At 33.9% G+C, this 22,023-nt stretch overlaps 1 protein-coding gene across 5 annotated transcripts in view; it reads right to left on the bottom strand.

Moving 5' to 3' along the window:
- Nucleotides 1-16,380, bottom strand: part of zfh2 (Zn finger homeodomain 2) — a 441,349-nt gene extending 424,969 nt beyond the window's left edge. For 3 of the 5 annotated variants that reach the window (XM_074112507.1, XM_074112499.1, XM_074112508.1), the window contains exons 1-5: nt 16,189-16,380; nt 15,786-16,005; nt 15,485-15,575; nt 14,565-14,636; nt 14,222-14,457 (exon numbers count right to left, since the gene is read on the bottom strand). The gene's annotated coding sequence lies outside the window, so the exon portion shown is untranslated. The remainder of the gene's footprint in view (nt 1-14,221; nt 14,458-14,564; nt 14,637-15,484; nt 15,576-15,785; nt 16,006-16,188) is intronic. The other 2 variants (XM_074112501.1, XM_074112502.1) reach the window with 2 other exon arrangements.
- Between the last annotated feature and the right edge of the window lie 5,643 nt (nt 16,381-22,023).

Here is a 22,023-nt window from a genome sequence, read left to right as displayed (position 1 = left end):
CTAATCGCAGGATTCGAACAATAACCATTAGAACAACATTCGGCTCTGGTGTTCTATACTGGACCATACAAGATGAAGTCAAACAAGAGCGAATAATACATCTTCGGTAACATGTAAAAGAACATTAATTCCGCCCAAAAAATAGACACGAATTTCCAACTGCACCAACTTTTTCCTGATTAATTGATTATAGAAGTTTACAGTAAAATTCTTTTCACTATGACGTAATAAGTGAAATAAGTTTGTATAATGTCATTATAGATAAGAGTTCTTTTACAAATTCAATTTGCATAAATCTAAAGTCTGCTTAAGTAAGAACAGATGTACGACCATTCTACGAGTATGTGTCGAATATGTAATTTACTGCTTGTGCTCCTAAAGAGCAACACAGGTTGGCGATCTTCAGAACTTTCAATCGTTAGCATTGGAATCACCTGCTTGTTTGGCGTTAGAAGTCTGTTATAAGCAAAAAAATATCTTCTTATTCAATGATGAATAATTTAATAAGATTTTTTGAATAATTTTTTAGCTTTATCTGGGGGGGGAGCAACCTTTTTTTTGGCCAAATCTCTGGATGTTAACGATCGCAACACGAGTTGGGGGTCACAAACATAGACAGAAATGGTTACAAAATAATTTTACTTCTGCCACAAACAAGAAGGTTTAATACTTTGTAATTTTGGGTGATTAAAAAATTGGAATTCTCCTGTCACATATTTAAATGTTCAATATCTTACATTTAAAGGAACAAACTTATTCCTTAATTTATCAAATAATGCAGCTAGTACAGCATGTTTTGTGCCTTTAAAGGTGCCTCCTCAGGCTCGCAAGCCGGGTTAGCCAAGAGGTTACCAACTGATCTCTGTATCTGAGGAGGCACCTTTGAAGGCACAGTACATGCCTCACAAGTTGAGTAAAGTGCATTATTTGATAAATTAAGGAATAAGTTTGATCCTTTACATGAAAGATATTGATCACTTAAATGTGTGGCAGGAGGTTTCCAATATTTTTGGTAATTAAACGCAACTCTCCCAAAATTACCAAATAATTATTAAACCTTCTTGTTTATAACAGATGTAAAATTAATTTTTAGCCATTTTGTGTTTGCTTGGGAACATCTAAAGCTCTTAACATTTGATTATTGCTTAGAAAAATCACTCGGAAAACGACTTATTTCCCGATATTAAGAAAAATTACTAGCTTTACTGCCTTGGCAACATTTTCAGTAGAAAGGGGATGAAAAAAAAAATACATAAAAATGACCAATCACGTGCTCTTCTTTCTCTTTGATAACAAGTTAAAAAAATTGAAATATGATTAATAAATACCAGATTTTGAAATGGCCTAGCACCTTTAATTTTAAAGATATCGAATTGCAGTTTCCGGTTTCTTTCATAACTTTTTATACTCACTAAAAGTGTGTATATGAAAATTGGGGGGGGTCAACTGCAAACCCTTACTTTTGGACGCGCTTCAGTCGCGTACGCGATCAGTAATCTAAAATCAAGTCACATATTCTGAAACTAGAGGTGGCGGGCAACCCTCTACCATTTTTTTTTCTCAGATCAACCGTTTAAAGAATGAAATGCATTTGAGCCGTCTTAAAATGAACACCCTGTATATTTTGCGAGAAGTTAACAAAAATCTGCGTAATTCGTCATTGAAGAATTACGTGCACTGCGTTATGAGTTACCCACTGAAGTATCATTCTAGGTAAATGTATCTAATGATCTTTAATGATCTAAATTATGTTAGTAATAATTTAAATAAGTTTCGAAATTTGTAATTTGAAAAAATATGTAAAATTAGTAACTCGAGTAAAATAGGAAGTCATGTGAGTCTACACAGCAGATTTTTAATATTATTTTGGACGCATTAATTTTTAGGTTAATAAAAAATCTACTTCCTACAATTTTGGTTTTAAACTAGGAAAAAAAGTTTAATTAAACGAAGAAAAGCCATAAGAACTTTAACGTCGCTTAAATGATTCTTCGTCCAAGTAACAAATTCACACCATCTGTGGCTTGTCTTCTATTAGTGGACAAATCACTCCTGTGTCCGGCTAGATTACTAACCACACCCATCCTCTCACAAAAGGAAGGGATATTAGTGGGACGCTTTCAACTTGTACACAGGAGTATTCAATTGTTTACAACCTGCAAGGGGCCAACCAACCCACATTTCGGGGCTGGAAGGAATTACCCGGACAATCTACCACCATCGGTACTCTGATCTGGTGAGGAAACTAGAAAGAGAGAGATGGAAGAGGATGAACAGGAAGCGAGTTCTGGTGCTCTGTGTTAGTGTCGGACTGCAAGAAACCGGCTACTGACTAATTCCTGGCCATTAATATACTCGGACTCAGCTAATACTACCTAGGGAAAGGAGGAGCCAGACAAGGTGTTGTCCGGGGCTATCATCTATCAGGTACAGCCACCCACGCTGTAGTTCCATTAAAGAGTCTTCCGCCCAATATTCAACAACTTTTTGCTTTTAATTTGTCGAAATGATAAATATTTTGGAACCAACATTTCTTAATAGCTGCCCCGGTGTATAATAAAATATTCATTATCGTTGAAAGGTCAGCAGTGTTTGATAAGTAACTGACTTCCGTAGTAAGGAACAGAACTATGATGCATGAAATCCAACATGTTCAACAAGGAAGTCAAAAAAAGCTATAATATTCATTGCCACCAATAGAAACACACACTTCCTCTTCCTCTGGAATCTGGGTTCCATCTGCGCGATCCCGAAACCAAAAAAAAAACCTTCCCATGATCACAAATCCAAGACCCATCAGCCTCCTGCTTTATCCACAATCACCAGGTACTCCTACCAATCTATCTGAAAGCCAGATTCCTATTCCTCTGGCAGATAAGGTGCAATATCTTGGACTTTACCTCAACAAACGCACTATGTTTCCAGCCTAAGTTAGACTTTAAAGCACAGTCAGTCAGTAATAATCAGGCTTGTCCATGGGACATATTTTTCTGTCCCATCCCATTCCATGGCAATTTATGCCTGTCCCATCCCACGGGATTCCCATTATAATATTAATATGGAATACAGTTCAAATAAAATTATTAAATTTATGAAAGTTTACGTTTAGTGTCTACTAAATAGGACTACATGTACAAAGAGACATGCAAAACGACTAAATTTATTAACTTTAACACTCAAAAGTATAATCTAAGTATGACAATTCAGTATCATTCTGACACTCTCATTCTATTTCTGAGTCACACTGCTCATTCAGCACACTATCAATTTCCTGCTCATCGACCGTTTCTAATAATTCAGTTAATCCAGGTAATCCCTGAACCTAGACAGAGCATTTAAAAATAATCTAGGCAAACCTGAATTATTCTTTAGACTCGAAATCCTTCTCATAGCACCATGCAGTTACATAGATGATGAATGAATTCTATCTTGTTGCACTTACGCAACTGCAAATTTTAGCCTAAATTTATTTTACAATATCAAGTATCGACTACCATGGGAAATACAAATGTGTGCTGTCCCATCCCATGGGACGTTTCCCATGGGATTCCCATGGGAATAACATTCCTATGGACAACACTGGTAATAATCCCGTTGCACTTTTTTTTTTTAAACGATTAATTTTCCAAATTAGTCTGAGAATGAATCTTCACTCTGAATGAATAAATAATTTATTTACGTGATTTGAATATATTTATTTTGTAAGCATGTAAAATTTGAAAGTTTTTACGTGTAATAATGTATAATGTGATGTCATGGAAAATATCTTTTAACCCAAGGTAAAAACAAATAAAATGTTAATTGGAGATCTCCAAGAAACAAGCACAAAAAGGGAATGAAAATGAAACAAGACAAAACAAAATAAATAATAAGAGAAGATCCAATTCAAATTGAACAAGAAGAAACAAATTTGTACAAGTCTGGAGAAGATTGTCTGTAAAGCGGGGTGGGGGCATCTTATGCCTTCCATAATTAGGAGTAACTTTTAAGTATTTATATATGTAAGTCTGTGAGTGTGTATTAATCCGGATTCCTGGGCTGTTAAGAACCGGTTCTTACTTTAGCTGGGGGACACATTGGAGACACTTACTTGACTATGGGGCACGTGGGAGTAACTGTCCAAGGTCTGGTGGACATCGTCGCCCACCCCCCCGGCCAGGGGCAACGCCTTTTGGTCACCCATAATATCACAAATTGTTAGGATCAAAAAAGGAAAGTTTAAAGACAAATAAAATCACAAATCTGATGTTGCTTGTATTTTTTTTTTTTTTTTTTTTAATATAGATGTTCTAATTTTAAGAGGCTGTATGGATGATTAGAAGTATCAATTCAGAATTATGGAGCCTTCTTATTGAAAGAAGAACCATGATGGAACGGTTGAATACCTACGGCATAATCTCCATGAACGCAAAGCACCCAAACATCGGTACTTATTTTCTACAAGGCCCATTTCAGGTTCAAAAACTACTTAAGCTCCAAAAATGGCTCAATATTCAGAATACCTAATTTGAACTCGTACAACCAATTTCCGTTTTGAAGTTATGCTGACCGGAAACAGGGCCAGTTTTGGAAAAAAAAAAGAAGATGTTTTCAATACGGATACTTCCGGTTATAAGTACTTCCTTTTTCAATTTAAATCTACAATTGTGACGTCAACAAGTTATAATTTCGGAGGAATATCGAGTTTTAATCTAGTTAATTAATCTAAAAAAAATCTTTACGCCAACCTTTCGAACTCTGTTCAGTTCATCTTCAGAGTTATAAAACAAAAACAAAAGATCTGGGTGTTATTAATCATTATTGTGAATAATGACTTAGTTACTCCATGATAATTTGTTGACACCCAGAGCCCCAGTGTTGCCCATAGGAATGTTATTCCCATGGGATGGGATGGGATGGGACAGCACACATTTGTATTTCCCATGGTAGTCGATACTTGATATTGTAAAATAAATTCAGGCTAAAATTTGCAGTTGCGTAAGTGCAACAAAATAGAATTCATTCATCATCTATGTAACTGGATGGTGCTATGAGAAGGATTTCGAGTCTAAAGAATAATTCAGGTTTTCCTAGATTTTTTTAAAGGCTCTGTCTAGGTTTTCTCAATTTTGTCGTTTTGCATGTCTCTTTGTACATATGTAGTCCTATTTAGTAGACACTAAACGTAAACTTTCATAAATTTAATTGAACTGTATTCCATATTAATATTATAATGGGAATCCCGTGGGATGGGATGGGACAGGCATAAATTGCCATGGGATCGGATGGGATGGGACAGAAAAATATGTCCCATGGACAAGCCTGTAGATCCCTGAAGATGAACTAAAATACAGTTCGAAAGGTTGACGTAAAGATTTCTTTTTAATTGATAAACTCAACCAAAACTTCTGATTACTCACGAGAGAATAAATATCTTATCAACAACTGCCGCCAATAAACTGCCACTATAATCTTCAGCAAATCATGTTCGATCCAATGAAGAACAAAAGAAGTGGTGGGGAAAAAAAACAGCTGAGAGAAGGCGCCAATTCGCTTACAGGAAATTAATCATAATCAAAGTAGGTGTAGCAGTTATTGCTCTGGATTTGGGGCTCTTAACATACAATAGATTCCCTTTTCCGCTAAATGCTGTACGGCACTGGGGATACCTTCAGTGACTTACTGAAAAAAATGACCAAAGGGAGTGAGGGGGGGAAAAAAGGACTCAACCAAAAAACGGAAAGGGGGTCCAATACGAGGATAATGTCAGACTTTAACCATTTTTTTTCCTTACCGACACATGCAAAACCATTTCCTGACTTTTAGAGCACGGAATCATTTTTAGGGCACTGCGCCAGATCTTGTGCAGTGTTCTCTCTCGTTACAGTCATCAATGTGCAACTCCCAGGTAGAATGCTGGAAGAGGAAAGAACCTGCTAATTTTATGGTCCAGCTAAGTAGATTAAAAAAAAAAACTCTGCCGTTTGAATCCAGTTAGCTCTAATTTCGTCAAAACTTATTTCCGGCATATATCTATGTAGAGAACAAATTGAAATGATTATTTTGATTATTCGTTGTGATACCTTAACTTTTTTTTTTTTATTGATTCTAGTTTAGTCAAGGAACGATAAAATTAGAACAAGGTCTGGCAAGTGTATAAAATATGTTTTAGTGCGGGGCCGTAAACCACGTGTTACAGACACTTAGAACGCGGGCTAATTACCCGCCCAAGTGATCAATCTCCTGACTTGTTCCCGCGCTCTTAATTACTAAACCAGCTGATTGTATAAGTTAAAAGAACAAAAAAAATAACATTAATATTATTTAAGTTATATTATTTATTTTCATTTTCTCGTATTTAGTGTTATAAAAAAAAGTATTGTAATCACGCCTAATTTTCCAAATAGAATAACAAAAAGAAAATGGCGTGTATACGGAAAAACAAAGATAAAAGTACAAAAAAAAATAAAATTGCACACTAAAGAAAGAAAATCTCATTATAAAAATTGTCTAAAGACATTTTATGAAAATAACATATTTTAATAATTGCAAAAATTGATATACACTTCGAACCGGATAACGAAAATAAAAGGAGCTTGAATTCCCAATTCTTACTGAGGTATGGCTGCCCGGACAATATTAGTCATAATCCAAAAACTGGTTGAGCTAAACGTAGTGACACGTTGTGCCGTAGTATTATTAATGGAGGAGGCAACCGGAGATAACGCATCAGTATAACCTCTCCGTCTCAGATTACACTGACAGCAGATGTTACTGTATCTTTCAAAAACAAGGTGCTGCCTAAATTGTAGTGAAGAACTGAAAGGTTCAGTGCTTAAAAAGTGTGACATTATTCAGAAGCAATTAGTTATGTTTCTGTCCTTATTTAGAAGAGCAAAGCACCTTATACGTATAATAAAAGTGAGAACGCTATGTAAGCAGAAAGGTAAGCAACGTAAAATCTGGGATAATTCTGGGAAGAATAGCCCGTATATGTACACAAACGATACACATAAACGTTACAATCCTTTGGGATTAATACATCCTAAATGGGCGGTTACAAAATTTGTGTTAACCTACATAGAAAGTAAAGTAATCCCCTACTTCTTTAGGCGGGACTTAACGTCCAACTACTAATTAGGTATCGTGGACCGGCGGAAGTTCATGCTTTACCATAAACAATTAGGCGATACGATAGTCGAGCGGTTAGATGAATGCCTAAGGTTACTTAAGCAGAACTATCCAAATTAAAATCATAGTAATCAGAGAAGCCGATGAGTAATACGAGTATGAAAGAAATCCTCAAAAAATACTGGCCATCTTCATTCAAACCTAACTCCAAATTATATCTAAAGAAGCCGATGAAAGAAATTCCAAAAAATACTGGCTAACTTCATTCAAACCTAACTCCTAGCTATATCAGAGTAGCCGATGAGTAATATGAAAGAAATCCTCAAAAAATACTGGCCAACTTCATTCAAACCTAACTCCTAGCTATATCAGAGTAGCCGATGAGTAATATGAAAGAAATCCTCAAAAAATACTGGCCAACTTCATTCAAACCTAACTCCTAGCTATATCAGAGTAGCCGATGAGTAATATGAAAGAAATCCTCAAAAAATACTGGCCAACTTCATTCAAACCTAACTCATAGCTATATCAGAGTAGCCGATGAGTAATATGAAAGAAATCCACAAAAAATACTGGCCAACTTCATTCAAACCTAACTCCTAGCTATATCAGAGTAGCCGATGAGTAATATGAAAGAAATCCTCAAAAAATACTGGCCAACTTCATTCAAACCTAACTCCTAGCTATATCAGAGTAGCCGATGAGTAATATGAAAGAAATCCTCAAAAAATACTGGCCAACTTCATTCAAACCTAACTCCTAGCTATATCAGAGTAGCCGATGAGTAATATGAAAGAAATCCTCAAAAAATACTGGCCAACTTCATTCAAACCTAACTCCTAGCTATATCAGAGTAGCCGATGAGTAATATGAAAGAAATCCACAAAAAATACTGGCCAACTTCATTCAAACCTAACTCCTAGCTATATCAGAGTAGCCGATGAGTAATATGAAAGAAATCCACAAAAAATACTGGCCAACTTCATTCAAACCTAACTCCTAGCTATATCAGAGTAGCCGATGAGTAATATGAAAGAAATCCACAAAAAATACTGGCCAACTTCATTCAAACCTAACTCCTAGCTATATCAGAGTAGCCGATGAGTAATATGAAAGAAATCCACAAAAAATACTGGCCAACTTCATTCAAACCTAACTCCTAGCTATATCAGACTAACCGATGAGTAATATGAAAGAAATCCTCAAAAAATACTGGCCAACTTCATTCAAACCTAACTCCTAGCTATATCAGAGTAGCCGATGAGTAATATGAAAGAAATCCTCAAAAAATACTGGCCAACTTCATTCAAACCTAACTCCTAGCTATATCAGAGTAGCCGATGAGTAATATGAAAGAAATCCACAAAAAATACTGGCCAACTTCATTCAAACCTAACTCCTAGCTATATCAGACTAACCGATGAGTAATATGAAAGAAATCCTCAAAAAATACTGGCCAACTTCATTCAAACCTAACTCCTAGCTATATCAGAGTAGCCGATGAGTAATATGAAAGAAATCCTCAAAAAATACTGGCCAACTTCATTCAAACCTAACTCCTAGCTATATCAGAGTAGCCGATGAGTAATATGAAAGAAATCCTCAAAAAATACTGGCCAACTTCATTCAAACCTAACTCCTAGCTATATCAGAGTAGCCGATGAGTAATATGAAAGAAATCCTCAAAAAATACTGGCCAACTTCATTCAAACCTAACTCCTAGCTATATCAGAGTAGCCGATGAGTAATATGAAAGAAATCCACAAAAAATACTGGCCAACTTCATTCAAACCTAACTCCTAGCTATATCAGACTAACCGATGAGTAATATGAAAGAAATCCTGAAAAAATACTGGCCAACTTCATTCAAACCTAACTCCTAGCTATATCAGAGTAGCCGATGAGTAATATGAAAGAAATCCTCAAAAAATACTGGCCAACTTCATTCAAACCTAACTCCTAGCTATATCAGAGTAGCCGATGAGTAATATGAAAGAAATCCTCAAAAAATACTGGCCAACTTCATTCAAACCTAACTCCTAGCTATATCAGAGTAGCCGATGAGTAATATGAAAGAAATCCTCAAAAAATACTGGCCAACATCATTCAAACCTAACTCCTAGCTATATCAGAGTAGCCGATGAGTAATATGAAAGAAATCCACAAAAAATACTGGCCAATTTCATTCAAACCTAACTCCTAGCTATATCAGACTAACCGATGAGTAATATGAAAGAAATCCTGAAAAAATACTGGCCAACTTCATTCAAACCTAACTCCTAGCTATATCAGAGTAGCCGATGAGTAATATGAAAGAAATCCTCAAAAAATACTGTCCAACTTCATTCAAACCTAACTCCTAGCTATATCAGAGTAGCCGATGAGTAATATGAAAGAAATCCTCAAAAAATACTGGCCAACTTCAGTCAAACCTAACTCCTAGCTATATCAGAGTAGCCGATGAGTAATATGAAAGAAATCCTCAAAAAATACTGGCCAACTTCATTCAAACCTAACTCCTAGCTATATCAGAGTAGCCGATGAGTAATATGAAAGAAATCCACAAAAAATACTGGCCAACTTCATTCAAACCTAACTCCTAGCTATATCAGACTAACCGATGAGTAATATGAAAGAAATCCACAAAAAATACTGGCCAACTTCATTCAAACCTAACTCCTAGCTATATCAGAGTAGCCGATGAGTAATATGAAAGAAATCCTCAAAAAATACTGGCCAACTTCAGTCAAACCTAACTCCTAGCTATATCAGAGTAGCCGATGAGTAATATGAAAGAAATCCTCAAAAAATACTGGCCAACTTCATTCAAACCTAACTCCTAGCTATATCAGAGTAGCCGATGAGTAATATGAAAGAAATCCACAAAAAATACTGGCCAACTTCATTCAAACCTAACTCCTAGCTATATCAGAGTAGCCGATGAGTAATATGAAAGAAATCCACAAAAAATACTGGCCAACTTCATTCAAACCTAACTCCTAGCTATATCAGAGTAGCCGATGAGTAATATGAAAGAAATCCTCAAAAAATACTGGCCAACTTCATTCAAACCTAACTCCTAGCTATATCAGAGTAGCCGATGAGTAATATGAAAGAAATCCACAAAAAATACTGGCCAACTTCATTCAAACCTAACTCCTAGCTATATCAGAGTAGCCGATGAGTAATATGAAAGAAATCCACAAAAAATACTGGCCAACTTCATTCAAACCTAACTCCTAGCTATATCAGAGTAGCCGATGAGTAATATGAAAGAAATCCTCAAAAAATACTGGCCAACTTCATTCAAACCTAACTCCTAGCTATATCAGAGTAGCCGATGAGTAATATGAAAGAAATCCACAAAAAATACTGGCCAACTTCATTCAAACCTAACTCCTAGCTATATCAGAGTAGCCGATGAGTAATATGAAAGAAATCCACAAAAAATACTGGCCAACTTCATTCAAACCTAACTCCTAGCTATATCAGAGTAGCCGATGAGTAATATGAAAGAAATCCACAAAAAATACTGGCCAACTTCATTCAAACCTAACTCCTAGCTATATCAGAGTAGCCGATGAGTAATATGAAAGAAATCCACAAAAAATACTGGCCAACTTCATTCAAACCTAACTCCTAGCTATATCAGAGTAGCCGATGAGTAATATGAAAGAAATCCTCAAAAAATACTGGCCAACTTCATTCAAACCTAACTCCTAGCTATATCAGAGTAGCCGATGAGTAATATGAAAGAAATCCACAAAAAATACTGGCCAACTTCATTCAAACCTAACTCCTAGCTATATCAGAGTAGCCGATGAGTAATATGAAAGAAATCCTGAAAAAATACTGGCCAACTTCATTCAAACCTAACTCCTAGCTATATCAGAGTAGCCGATGAGTAATATGAAAGAAATCCTCAAAAAATACTGTCCAACTTCATTCAAACCTAACTCCTAGCTATATCAGAGTAGCCGATGAGTAATATGAAAGAAATCCTCAAAAAATACTGGCCAACTTCAGTCAAACCTAACTCCTAGCTATATCAGAGTAGCCGATGAGTAATATGAAAGAAATCCTCAAAAAATACTGACCAACTTCATTCAAACCTAACTCCTAGCTATATCAGAGTAGCCGATGAGTAATATGAAAGAAATCCTCAAAAAATACTGGCCATCTTCATTCAAACCTAACTCCAAATTATATCTAAAGAAGCCGATGAAAGAAATTCCAAAAAATACTGGCTAACTTCATTCAAACCTAACTCCTAGCTATATCAGAGTAGCCGATGAGTAATATGAAAGAAATCCTCAAAAAATACTGGCCAACTTCATTCAAACCTAACTCCTAGCTATATCAGAGTAGCCGATGAGTAATATGAAAGAAATCCTCAAAAAATACTGGCCAACTTCATTCAAACCTAACTCCTAGCTATATCAGAGTAGCCGATGAGTAATATGAAAGAAATCCTCAAAAAATACTGGCCAACTTCATTCAAACCTAACTCCTAGCTATATCAGAGTAGCCGATGAGTAATATGAAAGAAATCCACAAAAAATACTGGCCAACTTCATTCAAACCTAACTCCTAGCTATATCAGACTAACCGATGAGTAATATGAAAGAAATCCTGAAAAAATACTGGCCAACTTCATTCAAACCTAACTCCTAGCTATATCAGACTAACCGATGAGTAATATGAAAGAAATCCTCAAAAAATACTGGCCAACTTCATTCAAACCTAACTCCTAGCTATATCAGAGTAGCCGATGAGTAATATGAAAGAAATCCTCAAAAAATACTGGCCAACTTCATTCAAACCTAACTCCTAGCTATATCAGAGTAGCCGATGAGTAATATGAAAGAAATCCTCAAAAAATACTGGCCAACTTCATTCAAACCTAACTCCTAGCTATATCAGAGTAGCCGATGAGTAATATGAAAGAAATCCACAAAAAATACTGGCCAACTTCATTCAAACCTAACTCCTAGCTATATCAGACTAACCGATGAGTAATATGAAAGAAATCCTGAAAAAATACTGGCCAACTTCATTCAAACCTAACTCCTAGCTATATCAGAGTAGCCGATGAGTAATATGAAAGAAATCCTCAAAAAATACTGGCCAACTTCATTCAAACCTAACTCCTAGCTATATCAGAGTAGCCGATGAGTAATATGAAAGAAATCCTCAAAAAATACTGGCCAACTTCATTCAAACCTAACTCCTAGCTATATCAGAGTAGCCGATGAGTAATATGAAAGAAATCCTCAAAAAATACTGGCCAACTTCATTCAAACCTAACTCCTAGCTATATCAGAGTAGCCGATGAGTAATATGAAAGAAATCCACAAAAAATACTGGCCAACTTCATTCAAACCTAACTCCTAGCTATATCAGACTAACCGATGAGTAATATGAAAGAAATCCTGAAAAAATACTGGCCAACTTCATTCAAACCTAACTCCTAGCTATATCAGAGTAGCCGATGAGTAATATGAAAGAAATCCACAAAAAATACTGGCCAACTTCATTCAAACCTAACTCCTAGCTATATCAGAGTAGCCGATGAGTAATATGAAAGAAATCCTCAAAAAATACTGGCCAACTTCATTCAAACCTAACTCCTAGCTATATCAGAGTAGCCGATGAGTAATATGAAAGAAATCCTCAAAAAATACTGGCCAACTTCAGTCAAACCTAACTCCTAGCTATATCAGAGTAGCCGATGAGTAATATGAAAGAAATCCTCAAAAAATACTGACCAACTTCATTCAAACCTAACTCCTAGCTATATCAGAGTAGCCGATGAGTAATATGAAAGAAATCCACAAAAAATACTGGCCAACTTCATTCAAACTTAACTCCTAATTAATGGAAATTCCAAAAATGCAATTATATTTGGATCGAAATTACTCTTAGACAACATTAGGAGTTTGCAAATAATAATAAATCTTGTTAAATGACCTTAAAATTCACTTTAAGAAGGCCTTATGAAGTTTTTGAAACTTAAACTAAATCTATTCCTTAATCTTAGGTCACAAAAAAGGTAAAGGAGTAAGAATATTTAGGCATAAAATTAGATCGATAATAAACTTTCAACTACCACAGATATCTATGCAAAACTATTTCTTCTTTTACCAATCACAGTTGGTAAAATCTAACTAAAACTACTTGATGAAACTATTTAACAGATCGTTAGAAAAGCAATTTGGAAGGATTGCTCCAAACAGCAAAATTTACAGAATTCAATAAAAATCTTAAGAAAGGTAGCCAAACGCACAATGGTTTATGGCATAATGGCCAACTCCATGGAAATTTAAAGATCTTAACAACAATTTAAGAACACATCTATTCAAAAATTACCATGCCAAAAATATACCATTTGTAACAATAAATTGTAAAATAGGTTAACAATCATAGCGACTTCTACTGAAACTTCATTTAATTCAACATTTTGTAGAATTATAATTAATTTTCAACTGCATTTGAAATATGTATTCCAGTTTTTGTTATAAAAATATTTGTTTTAATTCAATAATTGATTAATAAGTAGTTTTGGATGTTGTTAAAAAGATGCTATTAATTTTTTAGAATCTTAGCTTCTTTACTGAATCAATAAAAAAAAAGAAATTTCTAATAAGTTTTTGGGTTTAAGATAATATTGTTATGGAAGAAAAATTGTTAACAGTTAACATTTCCATTCCATTCGGGTTCAATCATTTACAACGGATTATATAGATTATATAATATATTACATGCAAAGCTCAATTCAATATAATACAAAAATTAGGATTTATAAATAAATTGGTAATTTTAAAATTTAACTAAATTGTAAGGTAACTTAAAAAAAAATGCTCTATTAAGATTTAAGTACAAAAATTATTTTAAGTATGGAAATATTATAGACGGAATTTTTCATTCTTAAATATGAGCACATTTACTCAACAAATTGAATTTTCATTTTCCTAAAGATTGAAAGAAAAGTTTTGTTTAAATAAAGTTTTCCTTACAAATAAACTTACTTACCAATCCAATTAATTCTTTGTATTCAAGAAAAAATCACATTCTCTTAATTTGAAAAAAAAAAAATGTAATTAGAACTTACCAAAAGAAAATATATGGGAAACCCCTTCCTGATGAATGTTTTCTTCAACATTTTCACCACGTAAACCGATTTGTTAAAAACCGGGATTTTTATTCCCGTTTTTCACTATTTTAAACATATTTAATCAATTTTCCGTGAAATAATTATTAAAAATGGACCACCATTACGCCACTTAACAAATCACTTCAACGGCCATCTACAGAGAATGACGTCATTTCAATTATGATGGCAGCACACTGAAACACAAAAAAAGAAACTTATATTAATTTTATTTAAAAGTAAATTAAAAGGTAAATAAACTATTTAAAATAATTTATAAATAATATCAAATTAATTAAATTACCAATAAGACAAAATATTTTTGGAAGCTGAGCTTCATCTCTTCTCACCAATGGTCCAGCAGTCATGGCTGCAACTTGTAAGATGAAATATTACTCTGATATGTAAGTAAATTATCTTAAGAAATATTTAGTTAAATTGAAGTTATTTACAATGATTTATACCAGAATTTATTAAGTAGGTTTTAATCTTTAAAATTATATAAAATATATCACATTTTAGAATGAATTAAGTCGTGAAAAATCACTGGAAAATTCCAACAATCCGCCTAAACATGGCGGAGAAAAACTTGAATTTTACATTTCTGAGATTATTAACAATTTATTTATTGAAATTTCAATAAAAATGTATTGATTATCGATTTGGGTACACTGAGAATAAAACTTTTTCAAGTCTATTAAGAAAATATTGCTAAACTTTTATGATTGGTAAAATTATAGTTTTCGTCTAAAAACTAACATTTTACTGACTTGAAAAAAAACTGGGAACACATATTTCTTTAGAATTTTCTTCAATTTCAACACTGTTTCATTTAATTTGAATAACTCGATAATCTAAGTTCAAACAATACTGTTGCCAGCTTTTAAAAAGATTACTATTTTGCTAATAATCTGCTTTAAGTATTTTAAAGATGGTAATATTAGTATTAATTTGATAATTAAAACATGTTATTGCTTTATCCCCTACTTAACTTCACTTTAAGATGAATTTAGGCTTTCAATGTTAGCAAAGATAACAGTTATCACAAGCAAAAAAAACAACAGCATTCTTTAAAAATAGCTTAAATTGCAAAAAAAAATTGGGCCCTTAATTTGAAAAACATAAAAATAATCCAAGCTTGAACACAGTTTCTACTTTAGGAAAAGTTTTCTTAAGTTTTTAACGATTACTAATGGTTAACTTACGAGAAATATTAAAGCTTACCTGGTACTAGCATGCTATATTTCCATAATACAAATTCAACAAGTCCACTTTTGGTAGATTTTTGAGGTATATTTGGTCTTGTCTTTGGCCTCTAACAAGTAGAAACATAGAATTACTAAAAATATTAACTTGAATTTCCACTTTTCTTGCACTTAATTTAGTCGGAATTTCTTTTTTTAATGTAAAGCACAAACAAATCTTGTATCGTGCAGGAGATTTACTTAATTTTTAATCAACTTCTTTTAAGCACACTCCAATTAAAATTCACTACAACAAATAATTACTATTGTATCATGCTTACCCCATTATCTTTGATTATATCCTTCAGCTAAAATTTCTTTGCACCAATTGTAATGTTCTCATCACTTTTCTTAGTTGTTTTAACAATGCTTTTTCTTTTTTCATAGTTAAGATTCTTGATAATAGACTTTTCTTTTTTTTTTTAACAGGTGTACATCGGTTCGAGGAGTGAGTTTTGTGCCCTAATGTGTTAAGCTGATCATGTTGCTGGGATGCTGCTACTAACATTTCAAAAAAAAGTATCAAGATATTAAGGTAAGATAATTTAAAAAACAATACATTCTAATTGCACTCTTTAAAACAGCTGTTTTGAGTAGTTTGGAAAAACAATTAAAAATAAATTTGAAAAACTTTAAGGTTAAACGGTTCTTTTTGCACATGTGTTTTTACAGAAACTAACATACCTCCAATGTGGTTTAAACTAGCATATCATCTTTTTTTATTAACGTTGAGTTATTAGAATGTAATAATGAAAAAAACAATCTGTAAACATACTCTTACAATAACATTATTCTGAATTCAAATACCCTAACAGAGAGTTATTACAATCAAGATAACTTCACAATTGATATGTACTGTCCTAACCTCAATTTATGGTTACAATATAACATTAGAAATGAACAGATGATGGAATTAGTCCCTTCCAACTTCATTCTACAGTTCAGAGAAAATTTAATTATGAACCAATTGTGTTCTGAGTGTAGATGGTAGTTTTTATTGTCACCTGATTACTTATTTCGTAGTTTTACTAAACATTTATTTTAAAAATTGAACCTTACAATTACACAAGAGTTTCTCTTCTTTGCAATTATCAAATTTTATTGCTTTTTGGTAATGTAAAGAAGTCGATTATAAGTATCGATAGTGTATGATCAAAGGTTGAGAAGATATTTTATTTTTAATTTGAAATTCACAACTACAATAGTAGATCTTCTGCAACAAGTAAAATACTTAATAGGAATTATAAGTGGTCGTATAAAGAGGAGTCATCTCAGTATTTACTCATCTTCAAAGAATTTTTAACGATTTGAGTAGCTGAGAATTTAAATTTTTTGTTTGTAAAGATTTGAAATGAAGTCTTGATTAGATGGTACGTTAAGGCAATCATGAATGATTCTATTGGTGACATAGTTTGGGGTTTATCTAGCCTAATAGATTGAAATCGATAAATTTTATGTGTTAATTGTCTTAGCCACTAAGTTCAGATGGAATTCAGGAATGCGTTGTGAATCCAATAATTTATTGTTTAGTGCCAGATTTGTTCGTTCGTTCTAGTCATCACTATTAGAAGTGGTGTCTTTTTTTATTGGAGTTCTTGTCTTTTGGGCATTCCATGACAGTCATTTGTCGATATAAAGTCAAGGATATCGTAATGTAACTCCGCAGGAAGTGCAATCTGATGAAGGAGCGATTTGTCTTAAGGGTAAACGTTATTTTTGGGCATTTTTGAACATTAACATTGATTCTCCATTTGTAGAACTCATTGTTTATGAGAGATTCCAGGGCTTGAAATGCTTTGATTTATTGTTGTATTTATGGCATTAGACTAGTTTTTTATTAGACACTATTGCAAACTACGTCACCTTTTGTAAGCGGAAGTAGTGTAATTGTGCAGACTTTGCATTTTCAACGGAAATACATGTTTTGAGGTCCCTTAAATGTTTTTTTTTTTTCTAACTGATGGTTATTTTTATTAAAAATAATGGAAAATTACAAAAGGTTTATGTATTGTTTAGTTGTAATTGCAAAGAAAACCTTAAAAATAAGTTTTCGTCGGAATACCGCTTTATTGAGTCAAATATTTTTGCTGTCTCTGAGCGAATGTGTGATTTTCTCATCAATGAATGAAGTAGGAGAGTAAAAAAAGAAGATAAATAAATTACAGAGAATTTTGAAAGAAAGAATGTAGATTTTGATATTAGACTTAGTGTGAATTAGAGCCCGCCCTGGGGATCTCTTTGTAACCATCCCTTCTGCCACACACAAAAGGGACTTAAAGAAAATACAATAACAATAAAGAAAAAATTAAAGACGTACAGGTAGAAAGGGAGAAGATGAATGTAAAGGGACCAGGAAGGGAATTCGTGAAAAAAAAAAATGTGTCCCCTCAAAGTGAGGTTCAACCCTAGAATGGCTACCGATCTCAGAGGGATTCAATGCACACGTTTTTTTTTCAGGGACCAAGGTCTTCCGGTTGTACCTTGTTTTATGAACTGAAAATGATTATGATTACTCATTTAGTCGATTTTAATTAACTTGAATCGACCAGTAACCCTCGATTGCTGATAATCCTATACTCAAGATTGGATCATGAACTCATTAATATTATTCCGTCATTGATTAATAAAATTTGGACCTTTTATGGTAGAAACTTTTAGACCTTTCTACCATTAACTTGGCATGTTATTGAAACGATTCATCGTCTTCCTGTACGCTTTCTTTCGGAAAATGAATGGATATCTTATTTTGTGTTCAAGTCCTTCAATTTGCCCGCAAATTTCGCGCAACGGCGACCTCTTTCAGTGTTATCTTCACCTGAGATCTGCATTGCATTAGCAATGATTAGTGTACAATCGGTACAATATCAACTTAAATAATTTTCTTCTCAAACAATACATTTTCTTTTTACTAACTGGGTGGCTCCTTACAAGTGGTTATAAATATTTTTCTCTTATTAAATTTGATACCTTAGGTAGGAGGTTAGGTTAGGTGTTAGGATAAGCTGTTATAACTTCTGTATAAATTGGGTATACCTTAGGAGCTGGTTAGGTTAGGTGTTAGGACAAGCTGTTATACTTCTGTATAAATTGGGTACCTTAGGAGGTTAGGTTAGGTGTTAGGAAAAGCAGTTATAACTTCTGTATAAATTGGTTAGCTTAGGAGGTTAGATTAGGTGTTAAGACAAGCTGTTATAACTTCTGTATAAATTGGGTACCTTAGGAGGTTAGGCTAGGTGTTAGGACAAGCTGTTATAACTTCTGTAATTCAAACACTGTATTTTCCTTTTTAATTGGTTTTTCCTTTCAAGCAGTTATAATCTCTTTCCTCAAATACTACATTTTCACATTACCAACTACAAGCTTCGTTGTAAGGAGTTATAACTACTTATATTTTTACCGACTACGAACCTTCTTACAATCGATTATAACCACTTATATTTTTACCGACTATGAGCCTCCTTACAATCGATTGTAACCACTTATGTTTTTACCAACTATGAGCTACCATACAATCGATTATAACCACTTATGTTTTTACCAACTATGAGTTTCCGTACAATCAATTGTAACCACTTAGGTTTTTACCAACTATGAACCTCCTTACAATCGATTTTAACCACTTTTCTCAAACCCCAAGTTTTCTATGTTTCATTTTGGTTCCTTCTTACAAATAGTATTTCTCAAAAACAACAATTTTGTCGTTGGACCTCTTTTCACAGCAGCCTCAAAATGATTCTAAATTCTAATCACGGATACAAGCGACCCTTTCTTGCAACTCCTTTGATGCACATATCCTAAATAGAAAAATTTGGTAGCTAAGTGTTTAAAAGAAGTTCTTATATTTGATTTTTTGGCTCCAGAAGAAGGGAATTTTTATTTTATCCTCAAAATCAGTATCATTCCCTCGGGGAAATGAAGGTTTTTTTTTGGGGGGGGGGGGGGTACTGTGGTTATACTGTCCAGTGATCTGATTCTTTTTACCAAATGTTCTGTTCATTGATTCTCATCAAGAAAGAGATCAGCATCAAGGTGATTATGGATACATTGCAGAATGATTGATGTTATTTTTTTGTTCTTTAACTGTTCCAGCGAAATGATTCACGCTTCTCAGGTTGAGAATCGCTGCTTTAAAGTGTCTTTTCAATATGATTGTCTCTGTTGCTTTACGATCTACAGGTTAGTGATACTGAAAATCCTGCTGTCGTTTGAAGGACATTTAGGGATTTATCATGAAAACTAAATTATTAACGGCACTTTTTCTTGGTCTCGACCATTTAAGGAGTTGAGTTCTACGGACTATGACGTAATGTAACTCACGTCATACTAAGAATTCTTTGATTTAACTTCTTCTTTTTATTTTCACGTGTTCATAATGAACCCGTCAGACTTTATTAACGGCTAACTAAATACATTGTGCGTTGCAAGTAGACACGTTGCAGCGCAGGAAGGAAATAAGCTAAGGGGACAGTGTGGAGGGGGGGGGGTAGAGAGGATCTGTCATTAGTCTTAAATACTACTTCGGACAATTTATATTTTATATATAATAAATGTGCGCATATAACCAAGTATATATTGTATATATCCAAGGGGGCCAATTATTTACTCACAAGGAGGCAGCTCTCTATTGTTCGTGGGTAGGTTCCAATGGCTGTTATAATTGTGTCAGGTTGGTAATTGCAGTGCCCACAGTTTCCGGTCAACAGCTGGTCACTGCCAACACAATAAACAAAGTTTTCTTTACTTTTTCCCTCTTCTTTGCTGGGGCCTCCTCTTCTTCCTCACCTTCTATTATTTCTTTAAATCATAATAATAATAATATATATATATACATATATACATTAACAGTTGCAAATTGCATTGTTTCTGTCCTGGCAGAATATGTTATTATTTTCTTTAAAAAAAATAATAATTGTTTTAAACAATTACAGTTTAATTTCAATTTCACAATTGCAGCACGAAACGTGTTCAGCCTTAAATTGTTCTTGAGGAGACCTAAAACAGTTTTGCATGTTACATGTAATTAATTGCATGTTCCCATTGTTTTTTTTTGTGTTTTTGGACGGGGGCGGGGCGCATTGGCTGCAATTAACGCCCTTCAATTAGATTTTCATTTCAGATATATTTCACTTGAACTGAGGGTTGGCACACTTCATGACCAACCACGTGACTAACCCAACCTTGGTATTATCACCAAATCTGATGTACTGTGGTACTCGTAGCTAAATTGTGGTCTTATCTTTTTAAGTCTTAACCACTAAAAATCTACGGATTTTTGGATTGAATGGATTGAATGCCTTAAAGGTTTGGTTTAAAATGATTGGCTGAGACCATGTGGACTGTGTGAGTTGCGAGAACAGATGTGCTGCGAAGTAGAGAGTTTGAAGTGAACAGAGAACGGATTTTCCTATAGGCTAACTAGGCTTCAGCCTAGGGCCTCAAGATCAAGAGGGGCCTCTACATTCAAATTGTTAGCAAAATTAAAATTACACTATTCTAAAAACAGTGAACACTAAAACACTGAATCGAAAATAAGGAGAAATTCTACGCATATGATTAATAATCAAACAAAAATTTATTGGTTAAGATCAACGCGTTCGGCTCTTTGTTTTTATGAGGGCCTCATACAGTGGGTCAAAAAAAGTATTCATACACTCAAGTTTTCTTACTTTATCTACTGAAGTTTTGTTTCTAGGATGACTACTTCTTCAGCACTGAAATCGAAGATAGTAACAATGAATTTAATGCTCTCATTTTCTTTTATAAACATAAAGAATTGATTAAAAAGCAGAAAAACAATTTATTAGTAATAGGGAACTTGAACCAAAAAACATAATAAAAACTGTACAGCACGGAGGAGGCTGTGTGATGGTATGGGGCTGCAAGAGTGCTGCGGAAGGAGGAGAACTTGTCGTCATCGACGGAACTCTCAACGCTGAAAGGTACGTGGACATACTGCGCCATAATTTAAGCAAAAATGCTGGTAAATTGAGGATCGAAAGCGCATACTTCTTTCAACAGGATAACGATCCCAAACATACAGCCCAAAAAAACTAAGGAATGGCTGCTCTATAATGCCCGGAAACAACTTGTCACCCCTCCACAGTCTCCGTATATAAACCTTATTGAAAATTTATGGTCTTATTTGGAGCGGAAAATTTGAAAATTGAAATGTTCTTCCAGAAAAGAGCTCATAACCAATTTAAAGAAATCATGGGGCAGAAATCACATCTCAAGAGACACTAAAACCTGGTGGAATCTATGCCAAGGAGGCTTCAGGCAATAACAAAGGCAAAGGGATTGCTTACAAAATATTAGGTCTTTAGTTTTGCGTTAATTGTAACATTCAGACTGAGTGTATGAATCCTTATTTTGCATACAATAAATTATTTTTCTGCTTTTTAATCAATTCTTCATGTTTATAAAAGAAAATGAGAGCATTAAATTCATTGTTACTATCTTCGATTTCAGTGCTGAACAAGTAGTCATCCTAGAAACAAAAGTTCAATAGATAAAGTAAGA

This window comes from Rhodnius prolixus, unplaced genomic scaffold (assembly GCF_049639745.1).
Source record: "Rhodnius prolixus isolate KJV_2025 unplaced genomic scaffold, Rpr scaffold_1, whole genome shotgun sequence".
NCBI lineage: Eukaryota > Metazoa > Arthropoda > Insecta > Hemiptera > Reduviidae > Rhodnius > Rhodnius prolixus.
Note: the sequence above shows the minus strand (reverse complement) of the source record. Positions and strands in the feature narration are given on the sequence as shown.